This window comes from Atractosteus spatula, chromosome 5, assembly GCF_055471065.1.
Source record: "Atractosteus spatula isolate fAtrSpa1 chromosome 5, fAtrSpa1.hap1, whole genome shotgun sequence".
Taxonomy (NCBI): Eukaryota; Metazoa; Chordata; class Actinopteri; order Semionotiformes; family Lepisosteidae; genus Atractosteus; species Atractosteus spatula.
The window spans coordinates 60,754,092-60,769,269 of record NC_142710.1 but is presented as its reverse complement, the minus strand read 5'-3'; the positions used below and the strand labels follow the sequence as shown (position 1 = coordinate 60,769,269).

Here is a 15,178-nt window from a genome sequence, read left to right as displayed (position 1 = left end):
TGAGGGCAGTCTAAAAAGGACTGTGTCCTGTGTCCTGTGTCAGATTCCGTAACTTTGCATCGAGTGTCTGTGGAGTGCAGTGCTAGGCATGTGCTGCAGCTGTATATCGCTGACTGGTGTACCTTTTCCTGCTGACAGATCCTTGAGTGAATGATTCCCTGAATGGTTCTCTTGGTTTGTGGGGGTGGGTGTTAAATAACCTGGAGAGGAAATACTTGGACTTGCACGGCAATTTGTTGTGTAAATGTGGGACTCTATTAATTAACTCCTCAATGATCTCTCACTTCTTAAGTATAAAAACATTGCCTTCCAGTTCCTGCTTCCCGTTCTGGAGTATATTTTGTAGAGGTCTTTTAATTTTCTGTTCCTGAGGTGTTCTCCGCCTGGTGTTGGCAGTCAATAAGAGCTATTGACGTATTTATTCCAAAGCTCTGTAAGTTGTCCTATCACAATAGTGCATCCTTGAACCTTGCTGTTATCACAGTTGGTTTGAATTTGGGATTTACTTTTTTTTCCGGATAAGACTTCTTTTGTACCACTCCCTGGTACACGTGCTGTATAAGTCATCTTGGCAAGCCTCGTACTTAAAGCTTGTCATTTTCGGTGAGTCGTTGAAATGAATTGTATTTCTTTTCAGCATCATTAGTGCAGTAGGTATAAGGATTGTTGGCTTCTGAACCTGGAAATGAATCAAACACTTCTCTTTTGGGAGTTTAATGTTTCTTTCTCATGCGGTGTTGTACTTTTTGTCACTGCTTAAGTGATTTCCTTTAGTTCTTTTGGAATTTAAGTATTTCTAAATTTATTAAAGGGGTTAGCAAGGTTTTACAAGCCTTGTCATCTCTTTCTGTTGCATGTTTTTCGTCTAATTTATGCAGTGTCTCATGTGAAACCCTTGACTTAAATCCCTTTTTTTATAACAAGTCTAACTTTTAATGTTCAGTAGACTGATGCAGTGCCTGTCTTGCCCTTTTGAAAGCTCAGTTCTACTAAGCTTGAGCCCATCTCATCTACTCCTGGTCCCATGAGTCTTTAATGATAATTACTACCCCCTGGTGTGTAGAGGTTCCTCCCCAGGCTGAGATTCACAGTGTGATCCACCTAGACCCTGCATCTTGGCCAGGCTGATTGCTTCTCTTGGCTTTTCAGCGCTGCCTCCCTTGACCCTTGTTTTACAAGCAGTAGAAAAAAAATCCCTGATTATGCGTATCCCTGTCAACAGCGCGCTTGGAAGTGCTCGCTGCTGCATGCCGAATTAACCGGGCAGAGACAGTGCTTTGTTGTTGTGCAAATGGTAGGGGATATTGCATTGTCATTGGTGCTGATAGCCCATTGCTGCTGACAGAGCCCAGTGGTTGGCAGACAACATGAGCTTTACATGGTGGCTGTCTAAAAAAAAAGTGCAGTGAGAAATTAACGGTTTTTCATTTAAAACAATAGCATTATGTTGTGCGTGCAGTACAATACAGGTCAAAATGTATAATGTATAATGAAATATAAGCTAGTGGTTTCTTACCTAAACATCGAAACTTTGGTGTACAGGCATTAGCACTATAGCCCTGCTATTGACGGATGATTCCCTTTTGTTAATGCTGCTAAGTCCTTTTGTAGAAGTCAAAATCCTTCAGCTCGGAAAACAAAATCTGTTGCCAGGCAGCAGGGTTGTCTGGTTTAAATCTGTTCAGTTTAAAACACTGATTTAAGTCAGTTTAAATCATGGGATTTTGTTTACTAACATTGATCTTAATCCTTTTACTAGTTTTTATTAGTAAAGTGCATGAAAAGTATGTTCTAAAAGCATTTTATCAAACGTTTAAATTTTTACGTTTTAGGATTCTATTGTCTTTATAAAGAAAAGGGGGAAAAGGCTCAAGGTGAACTTTCATGAGCTTTGCTCGTGTCTAGGGATGAAGTTAGTATTTTCTGCTTGAACCGAGTTCAGCACCATTGCGATCTTAGTCTGCAACAAGGGTAATGCAGACTTTGTCAAATCAAACATCACAGGCATGATATTTAACTGATTTAGAAACTGTTTTGTAAGCAGATGATGCCTCAGGCCAGTGTGAACTGATAAAGATTTTGGTGAAACTCTGCATACGTGAAGACAATGCTTTCATTTCCCCTTTCCATTGTATTTGTAAGTATTCATTTTTTGTGTGGGGGCTTTTATTGCAGTTTTTGGACATGCGTTGCATCTTTCTGAAGAGGTGTTTGTAAAACCCTGTGATAGGTTTCAGCAAGAAGTAACAGCCTCTTTCATTATGTACTGTTGTTCCTTTCAAGAAAGGTTTAGATGAGATCCTTGGATCAATTAACTGCTAACTACCAACTGGGCTAGATGGGCGGAATGGCCTCGTTTTCTTTGTAACCTTTATGTTTTGTAGTTTTTACAAACTTTGCAAATAGCCATGTTTACTGTAGTATATCTCAGTTTATTGCTATACTTTTTTATTTTAATATTTTACTTATAAGCCCATATACTGCATTGCATCATGGAGATTAAATTAGTCACATAGCGTATTTAGAAAAAAACAGCAAATCAACCAATAAGAATTTGGGTTATTTCATTCTTAAAATTTAAGAATGTTATACCTGACCTGCAGCATTCTGAGTGAGGAATGCCACTGTGTGCGTGTTAGTTTTCCATCCATCCATTTTCTAGTTGCTTCTTCCGATTCAGGGTCATAGGGCAGCCAGGGCCTTCCCTGGCAAACAATGGCTGCAAGGCAGTGGAGCATTCTGGACCGGACGTCAGTCTGTCGCAGAGCGGATACACAGACAGGCTCACTCTCACAGCTAGGGCCATTTTTCCCAGAAGCCATCTAACCTACCGTTAGTTTTTGGCCTTTGGGAGGAAAACCGAAGCACCCGGAGGAAACCCATGCCAACATGGGGAGAACATACAAAGTCCATGAAGATGGCACCCTGGTCCCCAGAATTGAACCCAGGGCCCCAGCGTGGCGAGGCAGCAATGCTGTGCCACCTCCCCGTTAGCTTTGCGTTGAAAAAAGCCTGCTTTAATTTAATGTTCCCATAAAGCACACAGCGTGGTCTCTCTTAACATTTGTTGATTATAAACGATTTCCGTCTTTGCATAGTAACCTGAGCTGACTCAGCCATGGTTTCACCATGGAAGGACAATGCTAGCCTGGCATGAATCTTGCCAGCCAAATGTAGTTTTATAATCCACACTCGCACGTTCTTGTCAAGCCAATAATTGCAAGATTGCTTTTTGATTTGGTTTTTGGATTTCAAGGGAAAATTGGCGTTGTCTGCTAAGCAAGTCCCAAAAGTTCTGTCTAGGCTGGGCAGCAAATAAAATCTGGCGAACAGAGTTTTGAAATAGCTTAATTATCATGTACAGACTGTGTTGACTTTTGCTCCACAGTGTGACTCTGCACTGTGAATGTTACTAGGGATTAGAGACCAGTTCTGTCAACTTTGCCTGGGGCCCATTAGTGAACAAACCAGTATAGTTAGTGCTTTTCTACTTATTTTCCCCCACATTGCTTAGTGTAACTTGGATACACACTTGTAGAAGGAAGCAGTGCCACCCAATGAAACAGGAAATTGACTTCTATGAAGCAGTTCCCTGTTCTCTGTGAGGACTCCAGTTTCACCATTGAAGAGAGTGTGAGCCTGGCTTCAGCTCAGTTCATGAAGTTTCGCTTCTGTTTCTTTTTTGGAAAATAGCTGTATTATTGCTTTCATTTTAAGAAATATTAAAGCTACTGATACTCTTACAGCTCATAAAAGTGTATTGTTTTCTGCCAGCGGTTTCCTGAACACGTGAAGTATAGAAGCAGGCAATAAGCATCTCCTGCCATTGGTTGGACTTTGATAGGGACTTAATTACAGAGATTTGTTTTTAAACTTTTTATAGAAGTCTTTATTGCTTCATGGTATTTTGGATTGCTCTACACATTTGAATATGGGTGAGTCAATGAAGGGATACAAGTTGTTTTTTCTTGAACTAATACTAAGGTCTTTCCTTCCTTCTTTTCTAGGGTTTTCTTGATCCAAGCAGCACCTGATTTTTTTTATTATAACATTGACACTGCTGCATATCACATATCAAGCTTACGCAACTTATATTTTCAATTGGGGATCTGTATAAAACAATGCATATAATTAAATATTAGTCCAGGTGCTCCAAAACTTTGAGTGTTAGAGGATGGTATGTAGGTGAATTCTACATGTCATAATTGATATGTCAGACATGGATATTTTAATTCCCGATACGCTAAAGTGTTACACCTGGTAAGGATGGTATAGCAATTAGTTTAGGACTAGACGTGGACACGTGTATGGAATCTAAGAACTGGAGTATACATGAGAAAGCCTGCACGATTCTGTGGAGAGTTTCAATGCAAAACACTGTAACTGACAACTGTTTGCTTTTATTTGCTTAGATAAATTTGTACACTGGGAGGCCATGCTGACATAATCCTCCTGTGGCTTAGAAAAACATTGCTGAGATATTTGCGACTGGCCAGCTAATCACTACCATGTCTGCAGTGAGCTCAAATAACCAACACATCGTATGCAGTCAGTGTTTATATCGCCTGAACATTAGCGTGGTGCTGGTGACGTTTAGTATATTCTCTGTGTGGTCTTGTTTTTCTGCACTATTAACTCTTTTATTTATTAGGATCATATGCTGTGGCCAAGATGAAGCCTGTTTCAACTTCACTTCCAAACTATTTCCACCACCAAATACATAGTTTAAATATATAATTTGTATGTATAAATATTAAGTACATACAAGCATGGTAACCAGTTAAAAATTCTGTAATGGTTTTCAAATTTACCAGGGTTTCTATACCATCATACTCGGTTTCAAGCTGGAACTTTACATTTGAAAAATTTCTGTAAACTGATTTGATATGCACCAGAGGGCTACTGTGGGTTATATGAAAAGTTCTGAATTCCTGAAAAAAAAACTGCGTCCTCTTTTAGCACTACTGTGTCTTCTGGTTTGCGGAAAATGATTAATTTTTAGTTTAGTTAGAGTTAGAAAGTTGTGAATTTCAAGTAGTGTTTGAGTTATTTTTTTTATATGAAAGCAAATACCTAGTGATTTAGCTTGGTTCATTGTTCGGTTGACTAATGAGGATCTCTGAACACAAATGAAATGATCTTGTGGCCCCAAGGCCCAGGATATAGGCCTGTAGGTTCAGAGCTCCTTGTTAATGACATGTGAAGAAAGTCAACAGGGGTGCCAGTCTTCACAACAGTACCTGCTACTGCAGCCTGTGAGGAAGTTCTGCTTCACACAGCCAGGGATGGGCAATTGCTGTCTTCAAGGGTCACAGGATGCCCCCATGCTTCTGTCTTAATTGTGTACTGGAGCTAATATTTTGTATAAAAAAACAAATCTTCTGATTTTCTGGTCTTAATCAGTTACAAATTGAAAGCTACTTATACATCTTGTATGTATCTAACCTTGGAGAACTGGTGTTGCCCCTCCTCGATCTAGCCATTAAATAGCACTGTCCAGGAGGATAGGCACCATGTTCACTGTGTAAAAAACTGTATTGGAAGGGCAAATTGCAACATTTATCTTGGAGTGAAAAGTGACACTATTTATAAATAGTAATAAATATAAAGAATATTGGTTTACATTGACCCTGGAACCTTTGCGTTCAAACGTTCTAGCATTCGTAATGTTAAACTGCAAAGGACAGATTGATATACTGAATTGAAATGTTTTATTTTTCTATGGTGCACATTACAATATCATTTTAATTCAAATTAGTTGTATCGCAGATGCAAAGCTAACCCTTAAAGGAAGCAAAATGCTGTAAACTCAACAGAGCAGGAATACTCTAGGAGTTATTGTATTATAGTTTTCTATTTGTGTTAATGTAATTGTTTGCCTAAACACTTTCAGGTGGAATCAAAATATATAAATATAATGGTCATTAGAACGAGGACTTACAGAAAAAACAATACACTACATCGTATGGAAAACACCATCTCAAGATTGTTTGTAAGTTTGCACCCATTTGTAAGTCTTGTTGTTTTCTGCGACTCAGGTTTCTCTGTTGGGCTGTTGATTTGACTTGGCCTTGGAGATATAATGGTTAACTTCAGTCAACACAAATGCAATAAACAGATACCCAACATTTTGGGCGTTTATATACCTATGCATTGTACTGCTCACCTTCATATTTTCTGGTAAGGGATCAAACTCTAAGGATTTGTATTTGACGGAAAATAAGTATCCTCCTCAGGTTACAATGCTGCCTACTTCAGATACTCTTGAAGCTTGCTTCAGTCTGAAACCTAGTGTGCTGTCGGAGATTCTGCAAGTCGCTGATGTGTCTGAGTAGTCATGTCATTTTTCTTTTGGCATTTATGCAGTCAAATCTATTACAAGATCATTCACAGTTAAATAATTTTAACTATACAGGCCATCTAGTAATGAGATGAAATCACACTCATAATAGAAAGTAAGGTTTAAAATAAACGTAAAATGTGTGCAGTGGTTTGAGACTGCTCAGCGCTTTCTTATTTAGAGGGATCACTTGCCTGTGTTGATGGGAAAACTCAGCATGCTTCAGTTCACAGCTATTTCCGACATGGGGTGCACCCTTGCCGATGATTTGCCTGGAAGTTTGATTTCCTCTAAACTTTGCTTTGTAGTTGGCGTTGACATTACATTGTGTTCAACCAGTGAAAAGCCAACAGCCTGTTGTGTTTTTTATTCGAACAAGACTAATGTCCTACGAGAATGAGAATTTTCATTTGATGTTTAAATTACTTTCCAATGCAAGTGTATGTCCCTTCGTATGTGGCAGCTCTGTGAGTTTTATCCCCCTAGTTCTTCATATAATGATTGTTTGATATTGTCTGTTGGTGATTTTTGCTATTCACTTTGGAGAAAATTGGGGAACCTTTAATATCTTTCTTTCTAATGTATTGTGTCAGTATATTTTTGTCCCAGACATCTAGTAGGCCAGAGCTTATTTGCTCCGCCCTACTTACATCTGATAAACCTGAAAACCCGCTTAGACGGGCGAAGCTACAAAAACAGTTCTTTGGCCTGTGGGAATGTGACTCCGTCAGCAGTATCTGTGTTGGAGACAAAGAAGCGCCTGCCATTCACCTGTCCACAAGCCTGTCAGACAGGTTAGCCCATCCCTGGTATCTGAGCTCTATCAACAAAGGAGTGCTCTGTGTTCGAAAATGTGGCTGAGTAGGGGCCTCAGATAGCAGCAGCCTGGGAGATGACAACAAGGGTCAAGACTGCTTTCAGAGAATTTTCAGGGTTAAGAATAGCCTACACATTTATCCTTGGTCATGCTGTGCCTGTTGATAAGGGGCTTCCAAAAATGTGGTAATGAAGAGCTTTGGTTTTTTTTTCCAGCCTGAGTTATTTGCTTAAAATGTGCTTAATTGGTTGTAATTACCTGTGATAGACTGGCATCCTGTCCTGGGTGTGTTCTGCCTTGCGCTTGTTGCCTGCTGGGATAGGCTCTTGTTCCCTTGCGACCCTGTATTGGATAAAGCAGTTAGAAAATGGATGGGTGTATGGTTGTAATTACTTTCTAGACCATGATTTTAGCAGGTGAAGGAATGGATCAGAAAGACATAAGAAACCCACAGAGCCTGCCAGTCCTTTGTTTCAGGAGCTGTTTTAACATCAAATAAAGTTGTATTTGAAATAAAGTAAAAACAACTGATAGCCCAAAGCAGCACGGCATATTAAGTTGGTGTGGTGGGCGTTCCGACGCGGCTGGATTCAATGCATCATCAGCACAATTACGTTTTTTCTCTTCCTGGGTGGTGTCCAGCACTTTACTGGCTCTGCGTTTATTAATTGTGCTCACCTGGTCCCTTTTGATGAAAAATTACATATCACGGAGAAATCTGTTCAGTCTTGAAGATTTGAGAGAGGTTCCCTTTGCTAAGATGGGCACCTGGAGGCACTAAAAAAATTGAGCACTCCCTGATGTGTGTGTGTGACATACTACATTGGGAATGTGTGCTGACAAGTACTAAAAAGGAGGAAGCAAGATTTTAGGATATTTCAGTTTTACTAATATGCCTGCAAACAGATTTGTTTTCCTACCATTTTAAACTTGTGGACATTTGTGGATCTATATTACAGAGCAGGAGTGACCCACGCTTGTGTGAGAGGGCATGATAAATCTAAATAGCATCCACCCTAATGTGAAGACTGTCAGTGAGATTCATGGTCTATCCATGCTTTTTAAAGGCTTCAGATCTTAACTGTAGCTCAGAGCTCCACATCCCTTTTATGTTCTGTCAAGATACCCCAGTGATGCTGGAGGATGGTATAATACACAGGCCTGCAAAGACTGAGAAGCTCAAATTTAGGTGCATAGCCCTGTGATCATACAAGAAAAAATAATGAACTGTGGTAACAGTGACCCTCAACTTTACTCATTTGCATTTCTCTGTAGTTAAGAATGTTTTAAACTAATTTACTGACCAATGATAAAGGTCTACCTAGACCCCCGTCTCCCCACCTTACAGCTTTATATGTTGATGTCTGTCAGTTAATGTATGTCTATATCTGTCCTTCCATTCATTGTCCATTATTGCTTAAAGTGGTAAAAAAAATTAAACCTGATGGTCAAAGTAATTTGATATTTCATGAATACAAAGATAATTTCTAATGATGCTATTCAAAAATGCTTTACACTTACAGGGTTACGATAAAATTACAAAATGCTTCATTTCCATTTGGTATTTGCCATAGATAATTGAAGCTGATTTTAAATGGCTAAAGTGTTAAGTATGCAGCGTTAAAGCTCATCTATGTAAGTATACTGGAGGAGTTGAAGTAGGAAAATCACAGAATAAGGCAGGGAACTGAGACTGCCCTTTTCTTTTAAATGTGGAATCGATTCAAATTCCACACGGAAATGTATGGTATTGTTATGGGGAATATGAGTCAGGGAACATTAGCTTTTTATCGGAAGAAAAGATCTGTTACAGAGATTAAGGGATGAGATAATCAGTGTTTTGTCTGACTTAATTATATTACTTTAAAATATTTTTAGTTTTGGGTGGAGATTGTTGCTTAAAAATGTTAAGAGGCACCACTTAAAATGAAGAAATTGTAGTTTTAGGTGACTGCTTAATGAATATCTAAATTCTCAGTCTGAGACTAGTTCTTTGTTGATGTAAAGCACAGGAATTTAAAATATTGCTGGTACTGGCACCAGATGCATTACCGATAGCTGTTATCTGTTGTTTTTTAATTACATAGCCATACTCTTATAGTTGTCTTCAAATGTATTCATTATTTTGATGCAGTGTCACAGTCACAAAAATTATAAGACCACCACAAATGGATATGGCCAAAAACCATATGGAGAAACATCAGACGACTTTAAAACAAGGGGATTCAGTTATCAGCATTTTCAGCATTTACAGCGTTTAAATTTGAACATTTTGCCTTTAGAATTTTTTTGAAGGGGTGACTTTGTGATTCAGTATGATGGTTGTCAAGTTTTTTTTATTTATGGAATAAAATACTGAATGCGTACTTGCATTTTTCTTTGTTATAACAAACCTTGTTGCATTGTATAAAGAATGATACCACTGTATGTTAAACCTTTTCTGATGTTTTAGACAATGTGATGGTTAATTGCCTTTATAATTCATCTTGTTTTTGTCTTACTTGCATGTAGCGAAGGTAAAATATGTAGTCATTTCCTACAAGCTTGTTTTCAGTATTGCGATATGTTACTGACTTGTATAGGGGGTTGATGTTAGTCTGTTTTTAACTAACCTATTTCACTCCCACTTTGAATATGCATTGGCTAAACATTTTTCTAGCTCCAAGAAGCCATTTGACCAAACTCTTCTTTAAAGTACATCTAAATTTTGATTGAGGTATTTCTCTGAAGAAGGTGTGACCATGCGTTATGAATAAGGGCCTAGCAGTTATGATGTAACTGTATCTCAGCTTTGCACAGCAAAGCAAGCCAGATCTTTCATGTTTTTCACCCTTTTTTCCATTTGGCCAAAACAGGAGACAAGTTCAGAATCTGTGGTTTTTGTCAAGGCCTTTGGACCCACATGGCAAAAATAACATAACTGATCTCAGTTTGAATAAGTAACACCAAAGAAAAAAATGGAAAGTATTGTTCAAGTTTTAAAAGAACAACCTAGCTCTTTGGATCTGTTTTATTACATGTTCTTTTGGAAAACTTAGCAAGCTTTCCACAATTAATCAGTTCGAGGCTTAAAATTCACTTCTGATAACAGTGAAAACTTGATTTCAAATGAACGTTAATATACTAAGCCACAACCTGAATTTGGGGTTGTTTTTACTTCTTTATTTTGTGAAACAGTGTTGGTTAACTACTGTGTTTTCCGATTGATCTGACTGATCTTCACAAGTTATGTGAGTGGTCTTAGTCATTACATGTGGAAATACTCTGCTATAATGAACTGAATGGGATTCTGCTTCTTACAATCAGTTCCTCAGCTGCCCCTTGAATAGATGCATCAGGTATTTCATGGTAGTAGCAGTGGTCCAATGTACAACCCGAGCCCAAAGGTTAATAAACTCTTTCATGATAATTGTCCAGTTTTGCATAGTGGTCAGGGCTGCTTGAAAACTTTATTTTCCATTCTCTCTTGCATCACTTAGCGCTAAATCCTTTGCATCTCCCAGCTGCAAAAAACATCTTGAATTGCCTTTCAATTTGTATCAATATTGCAATCAAATAATGTCGGGTGTAGATTAGTAAATGTGTTAGCCGTTCCCTGTTAGCATTTATCAAGCGTGAGTATGTATTGCTAGTGATATCTGTGGAGCAGAAATTTCCCCGAAGCCGTCAGTGCTTATTCTGAACAGAGGGGTGAGGCAGGTGTTTCAGTCATGGTTTTTGATAGAGTCCCAGTGGAACTTAGGACCCTCCCATTCCTTGTCAGAAAAGCATAGCATCCCACCTGAGTGGTCTGGAGCAGCTGTGCAGATGGGTCTCTTTTTCCTCTTGCGCTTTGGAAGCGGAAACAAACAGTAGGTTATAATTACTTTGGATGAAATCTAGTTTTTATTTTGAAATGCCCTAATTAAGGATAATACGTGCTTTGTGCCTAAGGAACGCTAATGACAGTCCCCCTCTTTGGGAAATTGTCTGTTTGTGTCTATTTCTGGATGGTGTCTTGGATGGCTGTCTGGGTTTTCATTAAACCTGGCCGCGCTGAGGATTTTACTAAGAAATGGCTGCCCAGGGTCAGTTAGAGATTAGGACTAAATCACACAGGACTTGATCTGTGCGTGAGGAACATTTCAATGAGGAGCACAATTGTGAAAATTGTCACAAAATGTCATAGTTAAGAAACCTCGAGCACTAAGAGGTCAGTCTTCTCATGCTGTATTCACAGCGATGGAAAGAAATGGCATAAATGATGCCATTGCGGCTAAAAGTGTGAACCTTTTTTTGTCTTATAGCCACACAAAACGTTATTTTTCAATGTGGACAATTACACGATGCATTGAGTGTGTAAATGTAGTGTATTTGTTTTTGAATGCAAAGTATTTCATAGTGATGGTTTATTTTGTAATGAAGGGAACCCCATTGATTTTTATTTCCATTAAGTTTATTAATGGAATTATGACTGACTGTGGCTGTCTTCTTAATTGTTCAATGTGCAATACTATGGGAAGGCAAAAAAGGTAACGACTTAAAGAATCATCCACACACATACACAAGTTTTTAGGAACAGATTGAATACAAATAATGAGACTAAATGAAGTTTTTTATCAATAATCTTGCTTAATGGAAGAAAGGAAATATTCTGCAATGTTAATTTATCATTTCAGAATTCAAATCCTTGAACCCAAGTTTCAGTGACCCTATTATTCCATCTATCCACTATCCAAAAGCTGCCTATTCCTGTTAAGGGATGTGGTAACTGGAGCCCATCCAGAAAGGCAGGACCAACACACTCTCAAACTGACCTAGCCAGTTTGTCTTGGCGAGTTGAGAGGAAACTGCTTTTTCTCCCTGTGTCCGAGTGGGTTTTCTCCCAGTGCACCAAACTTTCTGGGTGTCCCGGGCTGGAATTGAACCGAAGAGCTGCGAGGCTCTGCCCATCTAATTCAGAATACCAGAAATACCCTTTTGGTGGTTATGGGTTCTGGTATTTGTGTTATGAGGCCTAAAGGCTTTTACTTCAACTTTCTCTGTCAAGTTCACACTTCAAACGGCTGGGGCCTCCTCACACATGTGGAACACACCCTGTAGTGTAGTGCTGGAAGGAATGCTTAGGGTCTGACATCACTGCCGATGGGGGTAGAGCTCATTTAGTAATCGCCTCCAATCCTCCCTGTACCAGCTGTCGTGGATGTGTCGAGATTGTGCACCTGCTCTGTAATGTTTTGCCTGCTAAATGTTAATCTGTTGCCCTTTAAAACTAGGTAGAAATATAGTACAGAACTGTGTGCAGAGTAGTGTGAAAAAGCAGACTGGGTGACTGATTTTTCAGCCTGTTTCGAACCTCGTCTGTTGCTCTTACCTGCAGTAGAACTGTTTCAGTCTGGGACCTTCTTATGGTTGCAAGATTATCCTGTCTGCTCTGCGGCAGAAAACAGAAGTGTAAAAAGACTATGTGCTGTAAGTACAGGCTAAAGCTTAGTCCAGGAATCTCTGCCTTCATTCGTGAGTGTGTGTGTGGGGGGGGTCAAGCATTGTACTTCATGACGATTAAGGAGCATTAACTGTTGCCTTGTTTTCTTCCCACTGGAGAAGTGAAACTGTGACACACAGTTTTAAGTTAAGTTTGTTCAAATATGCTGCCAATGCAGTGGTTTATGTAGAAGAGCACCTACTGCTTTTAAAATGGATGTACAGTAGATTTTTAATTGTAGGTTAAAGCATATTTGCATCATGCTGCAGATACTAACAGTTTAACTATCTATAAATCTTCTCTTAAATTGCAATATAGGTTCTTCTTAAACAATGTGGTTAATTATTTGTCAACCATAGCATATTTATTTAGTCCTCTATGCACTTACTTACACAATAGAATGTTGAATGTAAACATCATTCTCTTTTATTTATAAATGCATTTATTCAGTGTTGTCTTCTAATAAAGAATTCAAAACTACAAGCCATTTTTGTTGAGCCATTTACAGAAATCCTTTTCTTTTTTCTGTTGCCTAAATTTATAGCTTATTTCTTTGTTCTCTGCCTAAACATGCATTTTCAGCAGGAGCAGTTCAGCTGTTCATTGCTCTCCTGTATTGTTGTGGCCTATAAAAATGGGCACCATAAAGCAATAACACCGCAAATGAAATATTAGAGCTATTTATATGTCATAAAAATTGAATCAAAATAGCATTCAACCTTGAAATATACTGACAACTAAATATAATAGCAGTCACTTTCTGTCAATGACTACATTCCAAAAATTGCTTTAAAATACTTCAGTCATTTTTTTGATTTAACTACTTCTGAACACCACTGAATAGTAAATGTGTAGAACAGGATGGTTCAAGAGATCACTGCCTGATCCTTTTAATCAAGTTTGTTTTCACAGCTGTCTGTACAAAGCTGTGCTTGTTTTGGGTAGATCTTACAAGGTTAGTGCTTAGTTGGAATTTCTTGCATTTTATCACATACAGTGAAGTGAATTTGAAGGCATTTATTTTCTAAAACTTAATACTTGTTAGGCACAAATCTGGTATTGGATCTGCCTGTAATTTCTCAATATTCTTCATTAAAACAAAAATCAAAGGCTAAGTTGTTGAAGGAATATCCCTCAAGAAAAAGATCTTTGGTTTAACTTCCTAGTTAATAGGTAAAACTGAGGTAATGATGAAGTCACACAACAAAACATTTCACTTGTTATATAGAGAGATAGCCCCTACTGCTGAATACTACAGGGTAAAGACACAAAGCTCAGATGTGACCTACATGTTAAAAATGCAGTGTATATAAATTTGCTTAAGTACAAGTTGCTTTTTTGTGGGAGTACTGTAATTGATATGCCACAAGCAATAAATCACTGCACTGCTGTAGCATTCGAGCTATTATATGAGAAGACAGGTTTAGCGATGGTGTCTGGAAACCTGTGACTTTGCTTTCAATGTTTTTGGCTCCAACTGAAAGCAGAGCTATGGTCTGAGAGCCAAACAGCATTCCTGCAGCTCGCACAGGTGCAGCCAGTTCTACTCGCTCTGTGTCTTTTGGCACCGTTTTTGTGGAATTGAAAGTAGCTGACTTGAGTAAAAACAAATTCTGATGTTGAAGCTTTCAGACAGCACTTTCTGTAGTATCTTATTTTTTGTAAAACTCCTAATTTAAATAATATTTCTGGTCCTCATTATGACTTACGATGTAGACACACTTTTAGAAGTAATTTTAGATCCTGTTATGTTTTATCAGCAAATTGCATATCCTTTTTTTTGTTGTATGGGGGATTTCTGGAACTGTGTGCATGAGTTGTGATGACAGATATTAGTAATGTATTATGGCCTAGTTTTAATTTGTAAAGCACATTGTCCATATTTCCAAAGCTTTGGATCAGATTTTTCTTGAAAGCATTAATATTAAAGGACGGTTTCTATTTAGATGAACAATTAATGATGTTTATCTATAATTTGACTTCCTGCAATTCAATTTGATAGCTAATTACTTTAATTTAATCCAAGGTTATATTTAACGTGTCTTAGCTTTGGCTTTCTTTCAGGCGCTCTTGAAAATGAAATGAAAAAGATTTTTGAGAGTTGATTGGCATTTTCTTTATATCTAACATCTGATGAAACGGGTTCACTGTTGAAGAGTTTTTCCAGTTGTAGTTTGCATATTGTTTAAAATAAATTAGAGACTAAAAAAACATATATCCAAGGAGCCCTTGGAAAAGCAGTAAAACAAAAGTCTAAATGGTGCAGGTGGGTAGTTGTGTCAGCATGCGTAGGCTGCAAAGGAACAAGTAATAGGTTTATTCCACACTGAAAAGAGAAGAAAGAAATCATCCCCTGCTACCGCCTCTGGCCTCTCCTCTCTCCCAGCTTTTGTTCTCCTATGCTACATTAGCTTTGCTTACTGCCCTGTCTTTCTCACACCTGAAGAAGACTAAACGGCCAAAATGTGGTGTTTTTTCTTCTCTTTTCAGCATGGAATAAACCTATTACTTGTTCCTAAAAATCTAAATATATTGGGGGTTCTGTAAAATGAAAGTC

The 15,178-nt window shown here is 38.3% G+C and overlaps 1 protein-coding gene across 2 annotated transcripts in view; it reads left to right on the top strand.

The window, feature by feature from the left end:
• plxna1a (plexin A1a) overlaps window positions 1-15,178 on the top strand; it is a 273,955-nt gene that overhangs the window by 12,936 nt on the left and 245,841 nt on the right. Inside the window, exon 1 of one of the 2 annotated variants that reach the window (XM_088916178.1) lies at window positions 3,893-3,935. The exons of the other annotated variant lie outside the window; for it this stretch is intronic. The gene's annotated coding sequence lies outside the window, so the exon portion shown is untranslated. Of the gene's footprint in view, window positions 1-3,892; window positions 3,936-15,178 lie in introns of those variants that run through there. 2 annotated transcript variants of the gene reach the window in all.